The sequence below is a fragment of the Cetorhinus maximus genome, chromosome 23, assembly GCF_964194155.1.
Source record: "Cetorhinus maximus chromosome 23, sCetMax3.hap1.1, whole genome shotgun sequence".
Lineage (NCBI taxonomy): Eukaryota > Metazoa > Chordata > Chondrichthyes > Lamniformes > Cetorhinidae > Cetorhinus > Cetorhinus maximus.
The window spans coordinates 61,272,351-61,294,746 of record NC_135901.1 but is presented as its reverse complement, the minus strand read 5'-3'; the positions used below and the strand labels follow the sequence as shown (position 1 = coordinate 61,294,746).

General features: G+C 44.4%; 3 non-coding genes and 1 pseudogene across 3 annotated transcripts; 2 read left to right on the top strand and 2 right to left on the bottom strand.

Annotated features, from left to right (window-relative positions):
* The window catches only part of LOC144698070 (uncharacterized), a 106,494-nt pseudogene that overhangs the window by 72,484 nt on the left and 11,614 nt on the right, over positions 1-22,396 (top strand).
* Positions 5,667-5,740, bottom strand: trnan-guu (transfer RNA asparagine (anticodon GUU)). The gene has a single exon. It is a non-coding gene; the product is annotated as a tRNA-Asn (tRNA).
* On the bottom strand, positions 10,917-10,999 carry trnap-agg (transfer RNA proline (anticodon AGG)). The gene has a single exon. It is a non-coding gene; the product is annotated as a tRNA-Pro (tRNA).
* On the top strand, positions 12,769-12,840 carry trnae-uuc (transfer RNA glutamic acid (anticodon UUC)). Its single transcript has one exon. It is a non-coding gene; the product is annotated as a tRNA-Glu (tRNA).

Here is a 22,396-nt window from a genome sequence, read left to right as displayed (position 1 = left end):
CAAATAGAAGAAAAAACATCCAAACAAATCCATTTCTGTGTCAGTCTTCTGCAAGTCTCCAGTCGGATATGAAACAAAAACTGAGCCAAGTTGGTGACATCTTGTTTTCTGGGCGTTTGTTTCTCCTTAGGCCTCTGTCACACTCCGTGTATCCGTCTGTGTGTGTTCCTCTGTATGTGCCAATGTGTTTCAGTTCCCCAAGGGGTTGAACACATTTTACCAGCACAAACTTTATTTACTTTCGTTGTGCAACTTCATTTTAAAATGTTACAAGGAAAAACTCTCAGAGTAAAAGATGCAAGAGGGGTTTGTCTATTTCTCTGTATGTTAAACTGCAACAATTTATATTTATAAAGCGCCGTTAACCTAATGAAACATCACAAGGTGTTCCCCAATATCATTATATAACAAAGTGTGACACCGAGTCACATATTCGGTCAGATGACTAACAGCTCTGTCAAAGGCGAAGAACTGTATTAAAGGAGGAAGCTATCGATTTCATGTTCCAGATAACAGTAATGGTTCTTCTCGTTGGCTCATTGTGTTCAACCTGAACAGACCATTTGGTCGGAGAAATTTATCTCTGGTGAAAGGGATAGGGAATGAACAAATGCCAAAATCAGCCTTCATGAGCCACATTTCCAGCCCTGTTAGCAGCTTCCCTGATGGCGGACTGGTTAGGGTTCAGCACTTTCACTGCTGCACCTTAGGTTTGATTCCCTGTCAGGAAATTGAGATTTACTGCCCTTGGGCGAACTGTTAAAACCAATGTTATTGTCTTCCTGGCTGAAAGCAACACAGAACATCTCTGTCAGAGTTAGGGGAGTGAGAGTTAAAGTTTCACATCAGAGCTGGAAATGTCACACGTGCAACAAGTCAAGAACAGATCCAGAGGGCGTGAAAATGAAAGAGAAGGGCTGTGATGGGTTACAAAGCACTGACTATAGAGCTGGTGGTGCACAGCAGAATATTGTTCCTGTATTACCCATGTTACTTGCAGTTCTAATTTCCTGATTTATTACAGTGCCCAACATTACCACTGCAGTTTGGTGACCAATAAACAACTCGCACCAATGTTTGTTGCCTCTTGCCCGTTTCTTAGCTCCACCAAAATTGATTCGACATCTTGATCCTTCAGTCTAAGACCCTCTCTCATGATTGTACCGATCTTGTCGTTATTGACCCCGCCTCCTTTCCCTTTTTGCCCATCCTTACTAAATTACGAACACCCTTGAATATTCAGATCAATCACACTGCTCTTTGAAAGCAGGACACAGGGCCAAATGGCCTCTTTATTCGCTGTAACTTTCTGTCATTTTGTGTTTCCTAACACCCCGGTTGCATCTCTTTAAGTTATTCTGGCATTTCATAACTCAATCTAACGAGATGTACATCTTGCCCTTCTATCCAACACTTTGAATTCCAGACACTAAACAGATTAGGAATTGAATTTGAAACTAGACGAGTACAACTGCAGAAATGATCTGAACCATTCACTTGAGTTTCAAACACTCGGTGCTTCCACATGAGCATTTACCCTCTTGTATATCTACTGAACAAAATAAGCTTATTCCGATTCTTCACATTAAAAATCAATTCAAAATAATTTCAAAGTTTAACAACATACACAAGAATGTGGATAATTGATACTGTGCACATTCCTATAATCAGTGTCTGGGACAATCAGGTCCTGTGAACCCTTCTCGTGTCTTACATTCCCATTCCCTGCTTTCCAGGGAAAGATTGGGTTCATAACCTGGATGGGTGGGTAGTCCCTGGCTAGGTCAGCCCTCTTCCAGAGAGTATATAAGAGTTATTGCTGGGACAGCAGATTTTCGTCCCTACTGCCATTAGTGATGATCACAAGATTTTTTATTGAAAACAAATTTCACCATTTGCCATGGTGAGATTTGATCCCTAGAATCCCAAACCAGTGAAAGTACCACTGTGCCACAGCCTCCTACCAAGGTAAACGCGTTTAGAATTTCATGTGTGTCAGTTACTTTCAGTGATGAATTTCTGCCGTGTGTTCCCTTGTCAGTTTCACAGGAGCCGCAGTGATGTGGTTGGTGGGTTTTGGAAATTGAAAGTTTTACATGAGCAGCTTGACCAGCGAGTCGAACAATTATCAGCTCAAATCGAATTGTACGGATTGTGTGCTGTGTTTCATTTTAACAGGAAGGACGAGGAGAGACAGATTCAAGATAAATTGCAGTGAGGAAAAAGACGGGGGTTATGGAATGAGTTAAATTGCTCTTCCAGAGACCCGGCACGGACAAGAATGTTCTCCTTCTCTGCTGTAGCCACCCATGATTTCATAGTAACAACATCACCCTGTGCATTGAGTCAGTCGTGGTGACTGAGTGGTGAAGGCGATAGAGTCCAGATCCATTGGGGTTCCCCGCTTCTCATTATTCCTGGTTTTAACTCTGTGTTTACAGAGTTAATTATCGGTTACATTGAATCAAGTCCATCCAAACACTCGGGCGTTTTCCTATTTCTGTTCATTCACAAAAATATTCGCGAAACTTCCAGTCAGAAATGGAACAAAAACGGAGCCAGGTTGGTGTCATGTTTGCTTTCTGGGTGTTTGTCTCTCCTTAGAAACAATCGCTTGTCCTCTGTCACTGTCGGTGTAAATGTCTGTGTGTGTTCCTCTGTGTGTGTCAATGTGGTTCAGTTCCTCATTTTTACCATCCAAACATTATTTACGATAGTTTTGTGGCTTCAGATTAAGATGGTCCAGAGAAAACAAAAGCGCTGTTTTAAAAGATGCAAGAGGGCATTTCTTTCTGTTTCTTTTTGGGTGGAGACTGTTCAGCTACTAAATGTCCGGATGTTACAAAGCGGATGATGATTGAAGTTTTCACATGATCTTATTAAGTAGCTGAGAATGCCCGAGGGGCCGAATGGCCTATTCCTGATCATATTTTTCCCACACTCTAATTCAGAGCCGATGCCGGTCAAGGCAATGGTTGTTTCTGCTCTAAATGTGGTACTGAGTCGCCGATTGGGCTAAGATGCTGGCCGAGGCTTTCCTGCTTTGGGCTCCAGTCCTGCGGCTGTTAAACTTTCCGGCGGTTTGTTGTTTGAGACGCTTCCAAAAAATCCTCTGTGTGGCCAGGGGACGGCTGACCTGTGCAGTGTTGCATTTTGGTTGGGGGAATTGGGAGAGGTGGTTGGGGCAATGGCACGGACTGAAAATCTCTTTTATCTGTTACTCCCTGTCTCCATTCTATTATTTTATACAAACAATAGCGAACTTTCACTAAGTATTGTGGCGAATTGGTTAAACTGATGGACTGGAAATTGGCTGGAGTTTTCTCACGCAAGTTGGAGCCCTGTAGTTTATGCTTCTTATCATTCCTGATTTTAACTGACGGTCTGTAGAATTAGTTATCGGTTAAATTGAATATAAAACATCCAAATACCCCGTGATTCTTATTTCTGTTCATCTGCAAATATTCATCAAATTCACAGTCGGAAATGGAAGAGTAATTGACCACTCCTGATCAACCAATCACAACTGCTCTTTGACAGCAGCAGCCCAGGCCGAATGGCCTCTTTCTTAGCTGGAACTTCTCATAATTTTATGTTTCCCAACAGCACGGATGATCTTTCCCAGTCATTCTGCCATTTTATAACACATTTTATCGAAATGTACTTTGTTACTTTGTGTCCTGTCCTTCTGAAGTCAAGACCCGGAGTGAATTCAATGAGAAGTTTTCTTGCCATTTCCAGCAGGAGATTTGGAACCAGACCAGTTCATTGAGTTTAAATGGTGCCGACCCTTCACTGCAGCTCGTTGTGTTTTTGAGTGGAGATGATTTCTGTTTGTTACGAAGTGCAGGATGATCTGATTAACTAACGGAGCAGTTTTGAGGTTCCGAATGATCTATTCCTACTCTGAAACAAAACCAAAACATGCTGGAAAAACTCAGCAGGTCTGACAGCATCTGTGGAGAGAAAGACAGAGATAACGTTTCGAGTCCTCATGACTCTTTTTCAGAACTAAAGGGAAGTAGGACTTCATATTTCTACTTCCCTTTAGCTCTGAAGAAGAGTCATACGGACTCGAAACGTTAATCCTGCCTTTCTCTCCACAGATGCTGTCAGACCTGCTGAGTTTTTCCAGCATTTTTTGCTTTTGTTTAAGATTTCCAGCATCCGCAGTATTTTGCCTATTCCTAATCTATAGTTTTTGTTCTATTTCAGTGCCAAAACTTGTGAAGGAAGTGGTTCACAAATTTCGCCCAGCGAGGCTGAGCGAGCTAAGGTGCTGGCTTAAAGTATGTACGAAGTCATGAGCTCGCGTCCCACCGCTGCTCAACATTTAGCAGCACCATTAGGACAAGCAGATATCACCTCATATTGACAAGGAGGACGAGGAGAGTTGCTGTGGGGAAAAGGTGGGGTCTGGAATTACAGTAGTTGAGTTGCTCTTGCATAGAGATGCTGAATGACCGTCTGATGTAGCCGTCTATGATTTTATACAAACAGCAGTGACGTCATTATCGGCCCTGTGTTCACGGTGGAGTGGATAAGGGGATGGAGTTGGAATCCTGTGGGATCTCCTCACAGAGGTACAAATCCTACCGGCTCCAGTTCTCATCATTCTTGATTTTAATAAGGTGCCCATGGAATTAATTATTGGATAAACGGAATCAAAACCACACAAACACTCCCGTGGTTTCTTCTTTCCGTTGGTCTGTGTGTGTCAATGTGGTTCAGTTCCCCAAGGGAATGGACACATTTTTAACAGAACAAACTTTATTCACATTAGTTGTGCAACTTCAGATCAAAAAAATATCAGGGTGAAAGTTGGAAGAGGAGCTTGTCTCCTTCTCTATATGCCCCATTACAACAACAGCTTACATTTAGATAGCGTCTTTAACGTAATTAAACCTCCAAAGATGGTTGACAGGATCATTATGTAACAGAGTCTGACACTGACACACATATTGAGATGTTGGGCCAGGTGAACAAAAGCTTGGTCAAAGAGATAGGTTTTACAGAGCGTCTTAAAGGAGGAAAGAGAGGTCGAGGGAATTCCAGAGCTTGGGGCCTCGGTAACTGAAACCTCGGTCACCAATGGTGGACCGGTTCTGATTGGGAATGTACAACAGGCCAGGATTAGAGGGGCACAGATATCTCAGAGACGTGTGGGGTTCGAGGAGATCTCAGAGATATCACCCAACTGTGTGGAGAAGTTGTATCGCTCCCATTCCTGTTTGTTGTTGAATGTGAGCTGAATGCTGGATCTTGCAGCCACATTAGATTCGCTCTTCACCATTTCTGAAGATAACATTTAGCAAAATAAGAAGATGTTTCAGCTGGCAGCAGGTGATTGGAGAGTGCAGGGCTGGAATATTGTTACTTGTTCCTGTCTCACTCACTGTGGAGCTGAGCAAGAGCGACGAATTGATGGGCTTGTTTCAATCCAATAGCCTCATAGATCTCTATTGATTTAGATGGGGGTTCATGATCGTTCATATTCTTTGTTATATCTGAAATGAATATCCATAAACAGAGCTTGGTGTGGGAACTCAGTGGGTGACAGCCGAGTTTTCAACGTGGGGGGTGGGATGGATTTTCTTGTAGTTTCAGGGCCCCAAAACAAATCAGAGCGTTAATGAGTAATGATGGGGAGGAAAAAATGCCAGCTTCGTCCCTGGGTGGTCTCGAACCACCAACCTTTCGGTTAACAGCCGAACGCGCTGACCGATTGCGCCACAGAGACTTGATGGAGACGCTGGCACTCTGTAAGATATCCTAAACCAATGGCTCAGTGAGAGAAAGCTTCAGATTGCCGTGACTGCAATGACAATTATTCCCTATCAGTTTTACTCTTCCCAAATAAAGGTTGGGACATTCATTGTGGACACATGGAAAAAGTCTGATCCCACCCACTGCAGACACATCCATGTCACCGGGAACCAGCTCTCCTACAACCGGTGCCGTCTCCCTTCGAGCCTCCCTGTGTTTTGTCTATTACTGAGTATTCTGCTTGTCCCGAAGCCGGTAGTTCTAAAGGGGTTTCTCTGTTACACAGCGAGTGGTTAGGATCTGGAATGCACCACCTGAGAGTGTGGGGGGGAGGCAGATTCAATCGCGGATTTCAAAAGAGAATTGGACAGAAAATGCAGGTCTCCAGGGACAAACGCGGGGGAGTGGGACCAGGTGAGTTAGTTTCCAGAAGAGAAAGAGATCTCCCTTTTCAGACGGAGTTAAGGAGATTTATTTCCTCTCATAGGGTCATTCGCCTGTGGAATTATTTTCATCAGAGGTTTGGTCATTGAATTTACACAAGGCAGAATTGGACAGATTTTTGATAGACAAGGGGGTCAAAGGTTATGGGGGGCGGGCAGGAAGGCGGAGTTGAGACCACAACCAGATTTGCCATGACCTCAATGAATGGTGAAGCAGGGTCAAGGGGCTGAATGGCCCACTCCTGCCCCTGAGACCTTTGTTCCTCCGACCCAGGCTGAATTGCCTCCATCTGTGTGTAGCCTTAGCTGTGATTCTCTGACACTATGAGGCGCTGGAGAGGCAAATGGCCAATTCCTGCTTCTATTTGTTATGTTCTATTTTGGAGCTGTTACCACCCAAGGCAATGGTTAGTTTACCTTTGATAGTGGGAGCGTGGCCGGCTGGGTTAAGGTATTTTGTTTGGGCTCTGTTCTCTTCGTGGGTTCGATTCGAAATTTCAGTTGATTTGTTCTTTCAGCCACTTCACCTGAGCATGGGATCACGGCCGTCGATGTCTTAAGATCTTCATCTTGGCAGGAAGAACGAGGAGACGCAGTATGAATTGCAGGGTGACTGGGGATATTTGGGGCCGAATTCCCTCTTTCTCTGTTATAACCTTTCTGTGATTTCATATGAACAAGATTGAAATTGATGTGAGATCTGTAATTGCGGATGAGTGGTTAAGACAATGGGTTTGAAATCTACTGGGCTCTCCCCATGTAGGTTTGAATCCTCAATGTCTGCTGCTCCACACTTTAGGTGAATCCAGAATTAAATTAATTGTTGGTGAAATGGAATAAAAACTTTCCAAACACTCCCGTGTGTTTCTCCTGCATCTCCTCCGCATTTCTTCATTTCCGTTCATCTGCAAGCATTCACCAAATCTGCAGTCTGAAATGGAACAATAATTGGAGAAGCTGGTGACATCCTAACTTTCTGGGTGTTTGTGGATCCTGAGGCCTCTGTCACTCTCGATGCATGTGTCTGTGTGTGTTCCTCTGTGTGTGTCAATGTGGTTCAGTTCCCTGTGGGGATGAACACTTTTTTACCATCACAAACTTCATTCACATTATTCGTGCAACTTCATGTTAGAATGTTATGGTCCCCCGTCTTTTCCCCGGAGACCTGAATTTTCTGTCCAATTCTCTTTTGAAATCCGCGATTGAATCTGTCTCCCTCACACTCTCAGGCCATGCATTCCAGATCCTAACCACTCGCTCTGTAACACAGAAGCCCCTTCAGAATGGTACACTTTATGTGATGTTGCCTCTCTTCATTCTTCCGACCAACATGAATCACTTCACACTTCCCTACATTAAATTTCAGGTTCGCTTTAACAGTTTACACGAGGAATTCCTGTGCATTGTGACAGTTCACACAGCGGTAAGAAAAAAGTTAGCTCCTGATCAGGAGTTGAACCTGGGCTGTGGTGGTGAAAGTATTAAATCCGAAGCACGAGGCTCTTTGACTTCCAGTGAAGCCGAGGCTGTTTTCATTCAGAAGCCAACGGCTGTGATATTAACAAAGCGGGATGGAGAAAGACTCAGTTTGAGCGGTGACACTGCTGGAGGGATGGGGAGTTGGGGATCACCCATCAAAGTTTTAAAAAAACGGCAGCGCCCAGAGTGGGGCTCGAAGCCACGACGCTGAGATTAAGTCTCACGCTTTACCGGGTAAGCTAGCTGGGAATGCACAGTCATTGCTCCCTATGCAAAAATTCAGGGAGATCAATGTTCCTTCCTCCCTGGAGCCTCAGCTTGTTCTGAATTTCAAAGTGTGGAAGGTAATCGGCCTACAAAAGCCCCAAGGTTACAATACATTCCTCTCAATCATCAATAACATTCACATCTTCCACTTCTTAGCTGCACCTCCTTCCAAACATTGCAAACTCTCTCTTGCATCTTTCATCCTGATATTTTTCTCTTTGACATTTTAATATGAAGCTGCACAATTAATGTGAGTCAAGTTTATGAAGTGAATATGTGTCCACCACCTCGGGGAACTGAACCGCATTGACACACACAGAGGAACACAAACCGACACATACACTGAGAGTGACAGAGGCCTCAGGAGAGACAAACACCCAGAAAGCAAGGATGTCACCAACTTGGTCAATTATTGTTCCATTTCAGGGGCCAAATGTAGTGAATGTTTGTAGATGAACAAAAGTAAGAAACACGGGGGTATTTGGGTGGTTTTCTTTTTCATTTGATGGATAATTTACTCTGCAGACAGTTTATGTCAATCAAGAATGAGAAGAAGGGGAATTGGCAGGATTCGAACCATGTGGAAAAACGCCTTAAGCACTCGGCCAGGACAACTGGGTAAAGGCTGCATGTTGCTTAAAATTAGGGAATGAATACAGGGAGTTCCAGTGAAAGGAGGTCTTCATGTCCGTGTCATTGTCCCATCTTTTCCCAGTCACCCTGGGATTTACACTGTCTCTCCTCATTCTTCCAAATGAAATACAACACGGCACAGATCAGCTGCCCCTTCACCGCACGGAGAATTTTTGGGAAGCGCCTCAAATAACAAACCACCAGAAAGTTTGGCAGCGGTGGGAGTGAAGCCCAAATCACCAGAGAGATCGAAACCTGAACCAGCGGCTGAGCCCACTCAGCCTCACTACCACATTCAGATTAGACACAAACATTGTCTTCACCAACATTGACACAATATAATATAATATAACACAATATAAAAAATTATGATCAGGAATTGGCCATTCGGCCCCTCGAGCGTTCTCAGCTACTTAATAAGGTCATGTGAAAACTTCAATCATCACCCAGTAACATCCGGACGTTTAGTTGCTGAACAGTTTCCACTCAAAGAAAAGAGAGAAATGTTTTAAAACTGCTCTTTTTTTCCCTGTACCATCTTAACATGAAGCCACAGAACTAACATGGCCAATGTTTGGGTGGTAAAAATGGGAAACTGAACCACATTGACACACACAGAAAATCACAAATATGCGTGTTGTTAAGATTTGAAATGGTGCTTATTTTCATACTGTCTTTCAATGTGCAGAAAGTGGAGCTGTGATTAGCTTATAGCTCAGACGATGCACAGCAAGAATGTACATAACAGGCTGATGCTGACAGTGCCTGTTTGGACTCAGTGAGCTGCATCTGACGATTGAGAACATTTAATTGCCGCTCAACGAGTCCGGTTCCAAATTCCCTGCCATAAATGAAAAGAAAACTCGCTGAATTTGCTGAATGTCTTGAATTCAAAGCATCATATGGAAGGTCAGAAAATTCATCTTAACCGTGGTATTAGGAAAAATAAAATGACAGAAAGTTACAGCAAAGAAAAAAGGCCATTCGGCCCTGTGTGCTGCTTTCAAAGAACAGTGTGATTGGTTGACCTGAATACTTTTAGGAAGAATGGACAAAAAGGAAATCGAGGCAGGGTCGCGCTGTTAATAAGGAACGAGATCGGTACATTAGTGACAGAGGATCTTAGATTGAAGGATCAAGATATGGAATTAGTTTGGGTGGAGCTAAGAAACAACAAGAGGCAGAAAACATTGGTGGGAGTTGTTTATAGGCCACTAAACTGTAGTGGTAATGTTGGGCATGGGATAAATCAGGAAATTAGAGCTGCATGTGACATGGGTAATACAGGAATAATATTCTGCCTCGCACCACCAGCTCTATAGTCAGTGCTTTGTAACCTACCACAGTCCTTCTCTTTTATTTTCACTCCCTTACTCCGACTCTGGGTTTATTCCCGAGTTTTGCCCTTGTGACATTTCCAGCTCTGATGTGAAATTTACACTCTTACTCCATCATTTCTAGCAGAGCTTTACAGTGTTATTTACAACCAACAAATTAATCACATTGATTTTATCAGCTCGCCCAGGAGGAATAAGTTTCAAATCCCTAACCAGGAATCGAACGCAGGCTGTACTGATAAAATTACCGCATTCTAACCACTAACCCAGCAGTTTGACACATGCAGGCTGCTTGTGGCATTTTCCCTTTCCAGATCCCTTTTTCCAGGGACAAGTTTCTTTGACCAAATGGTCTATGTCATTTGAACACAAGTGACGTCTTCAGCCAATGGGAAAAATCATTGCTGAGAGCTGGAACATGAAATCGATACTTTCCTCCTTTAAGACAGTTCTTAAAGCCTCCCCCTTTGACAGAGCTTTTAGTCATCTGACAGAATATGAGGCTCAGCGTCATACTTTGTTATACAATGCTCCTGGGGAACGCCTTGTGACGTTTCATGAGGTAAAAGGAGCTTTATAAATATAAGTTGTTGTTGTACTCCATACAGAGAAAAAGACAGACTCCTGTTGTCTCTTTCATCCTGATATTTTTCACTGTAACATTGTAATGTGAAGTTGCACCACGAATGTGAATACAGTTTGTGCTCGTAAAAATGTGTTCACCTCCTCGGGGAACTAAACCACATTGACCCACACATAAGAACAAACAGAGATATACACCGAGAGTGACAGAGGCCTAAGGAGAGGCAAATGCCAGGATGAAAACATGTCACCAAATTGGCTCTTTTTTTTTTCATTTCCGACTGGAGATTTGCAGAAGGCTGACAATGAATGGACATAAGAAATCACGGATGTGTTTGGATCTCTTTTCCTCGATTCAAACGATAATTAGTTCTGTCTGCGTGGAGTTAAAGTCAGAAATAACAGGAAACGTAGTCAGCAGGATTCGAACCTGCGCAGGGTAACTCCAATGGATTTCCTAATCCATCGCCTTAACCACTCGACCACGACTACAGAAGCTGCTCCTATACCACTATTAGTTGTATGAAATCATAAAGGTTACAGCAGAGAAAGCGGTCTTTCTGCCCGTCTTGTCATGGCCATTACCTGGCCTTTTCCCCGGAACCCTGAAATTTATCCTGTCTCTCCTCATTCTTCCCACCAAATTGGGAATGAAAGAGTGAGAATGATCACATAAGCTTAGAAAGCTCACAGCAACCGTTGTTTTCATTGGCTGACAAAGTCGTTTATCTTGAACCTAAACAGGCAGTTTTGTGGTGAAAGAGATCTGAACTGAAAAACAATCGGCAAAAGCAGCGTAGATAAGCCAAATCGAAAATTATTGGTGCAGCTTCCCTGGTGGTCTCATGGTTAGGATGCGGTGCTCTTAGCGCTGCGGCCCGCATTTGATTCCCGGTCAGGGAATGTCAATTTGTTGGAACGAGTGTTGGTTATTCATTGATTGGAAACGTTTAAAACTCCACCAGAATCAGGGGAGTGTGATCTTAAGTTTTGCCTCAGAGCTGGAAAACAGCACACTTAGTTCAAGTGGGGTAAGGGAATGAAGGAAGAGGAGAGGAGAAGGGCTGGATGCAAAGCACTGACTGTAGGAATGTTGGTGTGAGGCAAAATATGGGTGGGAGAAGTACGAATTTTGCTGCCTACTGTTTGCACAAATATCATTCCTGAAGGATCAACCAATCACTACTTTGAAACCAGCACGCCTGGCCGAATGGCCTCTTTCTGAGCTGTAACTTTCTATAATTTTATTTTTCCCAACAGCACGGGTCGTTCTGCCATTTTATAACCCACTCGAGCGAGATGCGCTTTCCTACCTAGTATTCGGCTCTTTTGAAACCTAAACACGGAGCAAATTCAGCGAGTTTTCTTGTCAGTTCCAGCACGAGATTTGAGACTAATTGAGCGACACATTAATGGTGCCAATCCTTCACTGGAGTTTACCGCGTCCAAAGAGCACTGCTCCCATCAGCCTGTTATGTAACTTCTTGCAGTACATCTGCTGAACAATATAAGCTTATCACAGCTCAGCTTTCTTCACATTGAAACCCAGTGTGTAAATCAGTTTCAAAGCTGAACAACTGGGAGGAGAGAGTGACTGTGGATAATCGGCACTGTGCACATTCCTGTAATCAGTATCTGGGAGAACCAGGAAGATGAGATCCAGGTTTCTCTTTACCCACGAGTTTTACCCATTCCCATGAACTGACTGTCTCTGCTTCAAGCAGTTAATTAACCTGGGGTTTGGACGGGTAGAGGGATCTGGAGGCGAGACAGGGACAGAAGCAGAATGAGATGCAACATGAAAGTGTTTTGAATTTGATGTGTGTCAGTTGCTTTCAGTAATGAATGACAGTCTTGTAAGTTTCACAGGAGCCGCAGTGATTAGTTGGTGTTTTTTTTATTTCAAGCAGCAAGATTTTAAATGTAAAAAGATAAAAGACTGAACCTTTCTATATATATCCTACAACAACAGCTCATATTTATAAAGCGCCTTTAACCTAATGAAACGTCATAAGACGTTCCCCAGGAGCATTATATATCAAAGTGTGACACCGAGACACATATTCGGTCAGATGTCTAAAAGCTCGGTCACCTCATTGTTCATTTCATGTTCCAGATCACAGAAACCGTTGTTTTCAATGGCTGAAGAAATCGTTTATCTTGAACCTAAACAGGCAGTTTTGTGGTGAAGGAGATCTGAACTGAAAAACAATAGGCAAAAGCAGCGTAGATAAGCCAAATCAAAAACTGTTGGTGCAGATTCCCTGGTGGTCTAGTGGTCAGGATTCGGCGCTTTCACCGCCGCGGCGCGGGTTCGATTCCCGGTCAGGGAATGTCGAGATATTGAATTTGTTGGAATGAACGTTGATTTATCATTGATTGGAAACTTTTAAAAGTTCCACCAGAATCAGAGAAGTGAGAGTTTAAGTTTCGCCTCAGAGCTGGAAAACATCACACTTGGTTCAAGTGAAGTGAGGAAATGAAGGAAGAGGAAAAGTTGCAAAGCACTGACTGTAGAAATGTTGGTGTGAGACAAAGTATGAGTGGAAGATGTAGGAATTTTGCTCTCTACTGTTTGCAGCGGCACAAATATCACTCCTGATGGATCAAACAATCACTACTGCTCTTTGAAAGCAGCACCCCCGGCCGAATGGCCTCTTTCTGTGCTGTAACTTTCTATAATTTTATAGCAACAGCACGGGTCATTCTGCCATTTTGTAACCCACTCGAGCGAGATGCGCTTTCTTACCTTGTATTCGGCTCTTTTGAAACCTAAACACGGAACAAATTCAGCGAGTTTTCTTGTCATTTCCAGCACGAGATTTGTCACGAGACTAATTGAGCGACACATTAATGGTGCCAATCCTTCCCTGGAGCTCACCGCGTCCAAAGAGCACTGTTATCATCAGCCTATCATGTATCTTCTTGCAGGACATCTGCTGAACAATATAAGCTTATCACAGCTTTGCTTTCTTCACATTGAAACCCAGTGTGAAAATCAATTTCAAAGCTGAACAACTGGGAGGAGAGAGACTGTGGATAATCGGCACTGGGCACATTCCTGTAATCAGTATCTGGGAGAACCAGGAAGATGAGATCCAGGTGTCTCTTTTCCCACGAGTTTTACCCATTCCCACGAATTGACTGTGTCTGCATGAAGCAGCTAATTGACCTGGGAGCTGGACGGGCAGAGGGATCTGGGGGCGAGACAGAAGCAGAAGGAGATGCGACATGAAAGTACTTTGAATTTGATGTGTGTCAGTTGCTTTCAGTGATGAATGTCTGCCATGTAAGTTTCACAGGAGCCGCAGTGATCAGTTGGTGTTTTATTTAAGCAGCAAGATTTCAAATTAAAAAGATAAAATCAAATTACTGTGAATGATGGAAATCTGAAACAAAAGCAGGATATGCTGGAAAAACTCAGCAGCTGGAGTGAGGGTCAATGTTTCCAGACAGTACGACTTTTATTCAGATTTTCAAAGTATTACAGCACCAGCATGGGGCTCGAACCCATGACCCAGAGATTAACATTCTCATGCTCTGCCGACTAAGCGAGCTAGGAACATGAAAATTGTTTTGTATCCCAATATACATGGTTAAACCTGCTGCTTTCTACCTGATACCTAAGCTTGACCGGAATTTTGAAGTCTGGAACGTAATCGGCCTAGAAATGCACCAAAGTTGCAATAAATTCCCCTCAATCATCAATAACATCATTCACATCTTCCACTTCTTACCTGCACCTCCTTCCAAATACTGTGATCCATTTTCCTCAGGATTTTCTTCTGGATTTAATATTTACCTGCTTCGTGTCCTCATTTTGAAATCAGAATCGCTTCAATATCCAACACAATTTGAATTGCAAACCTGACGGGCAAACAATGGAAAACAAGTCACTCGGTAACACAAATCCCATGGTGCTCATTTTCAGATTCACAACAGTCAGCTTTTCAATAAAATGAAGGAATTTTATAGTGAAAAGTTTAGAAAGTTGGTGTGACTTTTATTTGTGACTCAGTCACTCGGGTATTCTGTAAATGCTGTTCGGAGGTTTAGTGACCGGGATTTAATCTACCTGCGTTTTCCTGAGCCTGTGCTCGGTGTATTGGGAGGTTTGGCCCTGGTTGGAGTATCTTGCATTCCAGGGATGGGCAGTAACCCGCTGATTGAAGCTGCAGTCGCCGCTTTCTGCTGGCAGCGGGTGATTGGAGAGTGTGGAGCCGGAACACTGCTGCTTTTCTGCTTTTCTCTGTCTCACTCACTGTGGAGTTGAGGAAGAGAGAATAATTGAGGGGTTCGTTTGATTCCAATAATTTCATGAATTTCTGATGGGTTAGATGAAGGTACAGAGTGGGTCCAAATCTTTTCTCATTGTATTTGACAGAAAACGTAATTTTAAAAAGAAGCTGTTTTTGTGGGAGCTCACTGGACAACAAAAGACCTGCCACCGTTTTGGGGATATCTTGCAGCCCAAGTACCCAATGACAACCCGGGAATGTGTGACAATGATTGGTGATGAGGGGGAAAAACAGTAAAAATCTTAAACCACTGGGTGGTCTTGAATGACCAACCTTTCAGTTAGCAGACAAACACGCTGACCAATTGCGCCACAGACACTTACACAAACCTAACTGACAAGGTATCCAAACCAGGGTGTCAGTGAGTCTAATGTTCAGATTTCCACTACCCAGATAGCTATCACGCTCTGTCAGTTTTACTCTTCTAAAATAAAGGGTGGGACATTCATTCCAGATATATGGAAACAGTCTGATCCCACCCACTGCAGACACATCCATGTCACCGGGAACCAGCTCTCCTACAACCGGTGCCATCTCCCTTTGAGCCTTTCATTGTCTTATCTGTTACCAAGTATTCTGATAGTCCCGAAGCCGATATTAGGTTTGAATTCCTGATGTGCAGTAACGAGAATCCTTTCAATGTCTCAAATCAGTTAATTTCACTGATAACATTAGTGTCACTGTTCCAGCGTCTTAAAGAAAGGAAAGGTGCCTTGACTGTCTCTGGTCAGTCGGGCAGGTCACCCTTCATTCGCATTGGATTCCATTCCTCAAAGGGGATTTTCATTTCCTTCTTGAGTTCCCTTACTACATCTGGCAGCATTTTTGGATTGAGAGGCATTATTAACATTTCAGATGCAGTGCAGTTCTGATGAAAGGTTACGGACCTGAAATGAAAACCATGCCTCTCTCTCCACAGTCACTACCAGAGCTGTTGAGAATTCCAGCATTTTCTATTTTTATTTCAGATAACCAGCATCTGCAGTAATTTGCTTTACTTTACCTGATCAGTGAAACATATAAGATCCTCAGGGTACTTGACAGGGCGGTTTTGGAGAGGATGTTACCTCTTGTGAGAGAATCTAGAACTCGGAATCGCTGTTTAAAAACAAGGGGTCACCCATTTAAAATGGAGATGAGGCGATTTTTTTTCTCTCACAGGGTCGTGAAACTTTGGAACTCTGTTCCTGAAAAGGCTGTGGAAGCAAAGTCTTTGTATATTTTTAAGGCAGAGGTCGATATATCCTTGGGAAGCAAGAGGGTGATAGGTTATCAGTGATAGGTGGGATACAGATTTCAGGTGACTATCAGGTCAGCCATGATCTTATTAAATGGCGGAGTAGGCTTGAGGGGCCGAATGGCCTACTCCTGTTCCTTTTTCTTATGTAGTGCTAAGAATGTGGAACCCATTACCAGTCAATTTCGAGATCCAGGTCTGAGCTGAAAATGTGTAGGTAAACCCACAATGTAAACAGATTGTTCACCAGTTAAAATTGGAAAGGGATTCACTCTCATCCCTTTTACTGACACAGCAACACAGACTTGCTGGTGGGAGACCATTCAGATACTTCACGTGTGCAAAGTGCTTTATTCAGTTTGCCCACACGTTAACACTCCAACTTTAAAAGTTCAAAAGATTTGATCCACAATCAGAGCAGAGATCTGTTCTCTTAAATGTTCCATGTATCGGGGGAAATGTTACCAGCTCACCCCATCTGCTGAGACTACACTGAGTTCAGATCTAACTGTCGGGGTTTGTTCTGCATCCAGGTGAGAATTGCGGTGGACCCCTTAGCAATTTGGCCGCTGTTTCATTGATTCAACAATTTTATGTCTTGCCCCTATGGCACCCATCGTATTCTGATTACAGGACAGCGGTTTCTGTTCTACAACGTGATATTTCAATGGCGGAGCGGCCACCCAGCATTCGCTGCGGGGCAGAATGTGCCCTCTCTTCACAACAGCAGCGCCTACGCATGCGCAGTGCTGAGTGTGGTGGGGCATGCGCATTGCGGTCGGATCCATTAGCATGCGCAGTGCTGGTCTGTGACTGAAGCTGCTCAGAGCGGGTGAGAGAATGTCGAGTGGAGCAAACTAACAGTGTTAGTGGGTGTGTGAGGAGGAATGGAGCCAGCGGAGTGGCAGGGAGGCTTCATAAAGACACAGCGCAGGCCTCAGACCTCAAATAACAAGGTACCGGTCTTGTGTTTGCAGAGAACGGGCCGAAAAAGTCTGGATTTCTCCCTTCGCCAGGCCCGGGGTAACGGCCGCCATCTTTATAGGGGGCAATGTGCAGCAGGGCGCATGCGCGGTCATCCTGGTCCAGGTAGCAGGAGGAGAGAGTGTTATGCATTTCTATCCCGGACCGACAGGGATGGATTTTGGAAACTCCTTTCACAGGGGGTAAGAAGGGGAGGATTTACACACAGCAAACTCAAACCAAGAGAAACGTTTGTTCTTTCTGAATTTCAATCCTGGATTGACCGTGATGGATTTTTTGAATTCCATTTACAGGATGTTAGAAGAGGAGGAACTCAAGGGCTACTTGAGGGAGATGAGAAACTGAAACCAAACATCACGACCAAATCTGAAAGTCTCTTGATTCACCAGGACCTGAATAGCACCAGCCTTTGAATGTAAGCATTGAGGTCATTTTCAGTTACTGGGTAAAAAATCTCTTCCTCACATTGTGGATCTTACCTAAAATCTTAAATCTCTGTCCCTTAATCCTTTCATAATCAGCCAATGGGAACAGCTTTAATTTAACTACCTTTCATAATCCTGTACACCTCTATCAAATCTCCCCTCAAGCTCCTTTACTACAAGGAGAACAACCTCAGTTTCTTGAATTTAATCTTACAATTAAAATCCCTCATCCCTCGACCCATTCTGATAAATCTCCTCTGCCCCCTCTCAAGGACCCTCACATCATAATTTGTGGTGATCACTGGTTTGCACAGACCCAGATGTTCTGTGTCTGTGACATCATCACACATCGACAATTACACTGTGACATCATCACACATCAACAATTACACGGTGACATCATCCCGCTCCCCAGGTATTTCCTCAACTGGGAGATTTTTCACTGACTCCAGTGCTTCTGATATCTTTCTAGCTACAGGCTGCAACAGGAGTGTTTAAGTTTGAAAATGGTGATATTCTTTCAGAGGTGAGTATTTTTCACCATCCATCTACAATTTAGAGCTTTTAGTGCTGTGATGTTTTCTGTGAGAGGTTCCAAGTCTCTGGGACTGGTGTGGCTCCTTTACTGAGGATTTGAATCCATGTCCATCCATTGCTCTGTTTCACCTCTGCCCTCCCTGATCACCTCTCTACCATTGTCCACCTTCCTCTGTCTCTAATAATGGATCTATTTGAGTTATGTTTAGTATTTTATTGTTACTTCTGCTGACTGTGTCTCAATGAGGTTTCCTCCGCTGCCCATCCCCTGACCATGTGCTGCTGGTTTCCCAGCTTTATCTTCCCACAGTATCTTTCATAGTCAGGAACTGTTTTTCCTGCGCTATAGTCCATTTCTATTCCACTTCTGAGCTTATGTTGATCACCAAATTCTGCAGCAATTTTACTCCCTGTAAATCATTCTGCGAACCCTGAAATGTTTACTCTGTTTCCCTCTCCACAGATACCAGCAAATATTGCCAATTCCCAGTTGCCTGTGGAGAAGATGATGTTTGACCTTCTTGAACCGCTGCAGTCCGTGTGGTGAAGGTGCTCCCACGATGCTGTTAGGTAAGGAGTTACAGGTTATTCACCCAGTGATGATGAAGGAACAGTGATATATGTCCAAATCAACAAGAACAATTTGTATTTATAAAGCACTTTTAATGTAAGACAATGTTCCAAGGCATTTCACAGAAATGTTACAAAGCAAGGTTTGACACTGAGCCACATGAGGAGATATTAGGGCAGGTGATCAAGCGTTTGGTCAAAGAAGTGGGTTTTACAGAGTAAATTAAAGGAGGAAAATGAGGTAGAGAATGGGAGAGGTTTAGGGAGTGAATTCCAGAGCTTGGAGCCTTGGAAAGTGACAGAATGGGCACGAATGTGGAACAATAGAAATCAGGAACACTCAGTATGCCAAATTAGAGGAGCGCAGATATTTCCGAGGGTTGTTATGTTGGAGGAGCTTCCAGCAACAGGGAGCAGCCATACAGGAATTTGAAAATAAGGGGTGGAGTCGGGCGATGTTACTGAGGTGGAAATAGGTGGTCTTGGTGATGATGTGGATATGTGGTTGGAAGCTCATCTTGGGGTGAAATATTTCACCATGGTTGTGAACAGTCTGGTTCAGTCCCAGACAGTTGTCAGGGAGAGGGATAGAGTCGGTGTCTAGGGAGTGACATTTGTAGTGGGGACTGAAGACAATGGCTTCAATCTTCCCAATATTTAAATGGAGGAAATTTCTGTACATCCAGTACAGGATGTCAGACAAGTCAGGACAGTGTGTGACTTGGAGGGGAACTTGGAGGTGATGGTGTTCACATCCACCTGCTACCCTGGTCCTTCTCCGGGGTAGAGGTTGAAGGTTTGGGAGATTCTGTCAAAGTTCTGGTTTATTTGTAGGTCTATGAAAAGCCCTCTCCTCACCCCCTGCTTCTCCCACTCCTCTCTCTGACTTTCTCTCTCTCTCCTTTTCTCCTTCTGTCACATAGAATTCTCCAGCCCAGCGGGTTGTGGATGCTCCATCATTGAATATATTTCAGGCTGAGATGGAGAGATTTTTGGTCTCTCAGGGAGTCGAGGGACATGGGGAGTGGGTGGGAAATTGCAGATGAAGCCCAAGATCAGCCACGATCGTATTGAATGGTGGAGCAGGCTCGACGGGGTGTTAGGTCTTCTCTTGTTCCTATTACTTCAGTTCTTATGGAGACCAGAGTCTTATGTAGGCCCAGACCGGGTGGCAGGTTCCCTTCCCTGAAGGACATTAGTGAACCAGTTGGGTTTTTATGACGATCCAGCAGTTTTCATGGTCACTTCTTTCTAGTGCCGGCCCCACAAATTCCCAGATTCATTCAGCTCAATTTCACAACCTGCCTTTGTGTTTTTGTGGGTTCTCTCTCACTCCCTTTTTTCTGTTTTAAATCAATTCCACAGGGTATTAGAAGGGGAGGATTTGCAGTCGGGAAACTGAAACTAAACATCAGCTCAGGATCTGACGGAGCCGTCCAATTTATCGTAACCTGAATATCATCAGATTTTGAACATGGAAGGAAAAAGCACCGTTCACAGTGGGGAGAAACTGTACACGTGTTCTGTGTGTGGACGAGGCTTCAATCAATCATCTGACCTAATGGGACATAAATGCAGTCACAATGGAGAGAAACCGTGGAAATGTGGGAACTGTGGGAAGGGATTCAAATACCCATCTGACCTGGAAAAGCATCAGCGCAGTCACACTGGGGAGAGGCCATTCACCTGCTCCACATGTGGTAAAGGATTCACTCAGTCATCCAACCTGCGGAAACACCAGCGAGTTCACACCGATGAGAGGCCTTTTAAATGCCCAGACTGTGGGAAGTGCTATAAAAGTTCCGGGGAACTCATGTTCCATCAACGTGTTCACACTGATGAGAGGATGTTCAGGTGCTCTCACTGTGAGACTGGGTTCAAGACATCATCTGATCTCACTGTACACCTGAGAATTCACACTGGAGAGAGGCCGTTCACCTGCTCCCAGTGTGGGAATGGATTCACTCAGTTACCCCATCTGCTGACACACAAGCATGTTCTCACTGAGGAGAGACTTTTCAAATGCCCAGTTTGTGGGAAGTGCTATAAAAGTTCCAGGGAACTAATGTGCCATCAACGTGTTCACACTGACGAGAGACCATTCAGGTGCTCACTGTGGGACTGGGTTCAAAACATCATCTCAGCTCACTGTACACCAGTGAATTCACACTGGGGAGAAGCCATTCACCTGCTCTGAGTGTGGGATGGGATTCACTCAGTCATCCCACCTGCAGACACACCAGCGACTTCACACTGGGGAGAGACCTTTTAAATGCCCAGACTGTGGGAAATGCTATAAAAGTTCTTGGAATCTGATGTACCATCAACGTGTTCACACTGACGAGAAACCGTTCGCCTGCTCCAAGTGTGGGAAGGGATTCACACAATCATCTCAACTGCTGACACACCAGCGACTTCACACTGATGAGGGACCTTTTAAATGCCCAGACTGTGGGAAGTGCTATAAAAGTTCTGGGAACCAGATATACCATCAACATGTTCACACTGACGAGAGACCATTCAGGTGCTCTCACTGCGGGACTGGATTCAAGACATCATTTGAGCTCACCGTTCACCAATGGATTCACACTGGGGAGAGGCTGTTCATCTGCTCTAATTGTGGGAATCGATTCACTACCTCATCCCACTTGCTGAGACACCAGCGAGTTCACAAGTAACTGTAGCCATTGGATTTTGTTGTTAATCACATCCAGACTGAACCATGTTCTTCGGGGCCCATTTCTGCTGATGTTCATCGACTCCTAATATTCTGGATGAAGTTAAATAAATCAGCTTTTTGTTAAATACAGTGTGTGTTGAATCTGTTAAACATCTCTGTCAGTTCCATTTGAAGGGCTCTCCCTCTCCCTTCTCTCCTCCATTTTCACCTCCAACAACAAGTGTGAGGAGCTCATGGAGTTTCTTTGTCACTAATATTGAGACAATCCAATCAGCTGCCTCTGCTGCTTCCCTCCCTTCCACTAGCCCACCGGGACAAACTGTCTCTAAAGTTCCCCAATGTCCGAACCCACATCTTTCTCCAGTTTCTCTCCCATCTCCCCTCATGTCCTCCCAGTGCTCATCTTGTCCATGAGACCCACCTCCTGCTCCATCGACCCTATTCCTATGACAATGTTGATGGCCCAACTTCCCCATGTTTGAAGACATGGTTACTGGTTCTCTCTCCAGGTGCTGTTCTTTGCCTCAAATCTGCCATCACCACCCCCTCCTCAAAAATAAACCTTTTATCCACCATTCTTGCAAACTACTGCCCCATCTCCAAGCTCCCGCTCCTCCCTATACTGTTCCAATGTGCTGTCACCTCCCAAATACTAGGATTGTCAGTGTGAACAGGGTGGGATGTGTTTGGAGACAGGATGTCCCAGTTCTCCACCCTGGGATTCTCAGTGTGAACAGTGGGGGATGTGTTTAGAGACAGGATGTCCCAGTTCTCCACCCTGGGATTCTCAGTGTGAACAGGGTGAGATGTGTTTGGAGACAGGATGTCCCAGTTCTCCACCCTGGGATTCTCAGTGTGAACAGGGTGGGATGTGTTTGGAGACAGGATGTCCCAGTTCTCCACCCTGGGATTCTCAGTGTGAACAAGGTGGGATGTGTTTGGAGACGGGATGTCCCAGTTCCCCAACCTGGGATTCTCAGTGTGAACAGGGTGGGATGTGTTTGGAGACGGGATGTCCCAGTTCTCCACCCTGGGATTCTCAGTGTGAACAGGGTGGGATGTGTTTGGAGACAGGATGCCCCAGTTCCCCACCCTGGGATTCTCAGTGTGAACAGGGTGGGATGTGTTTGGAGACAGGAGGTCCCAGTTCTCCACCCT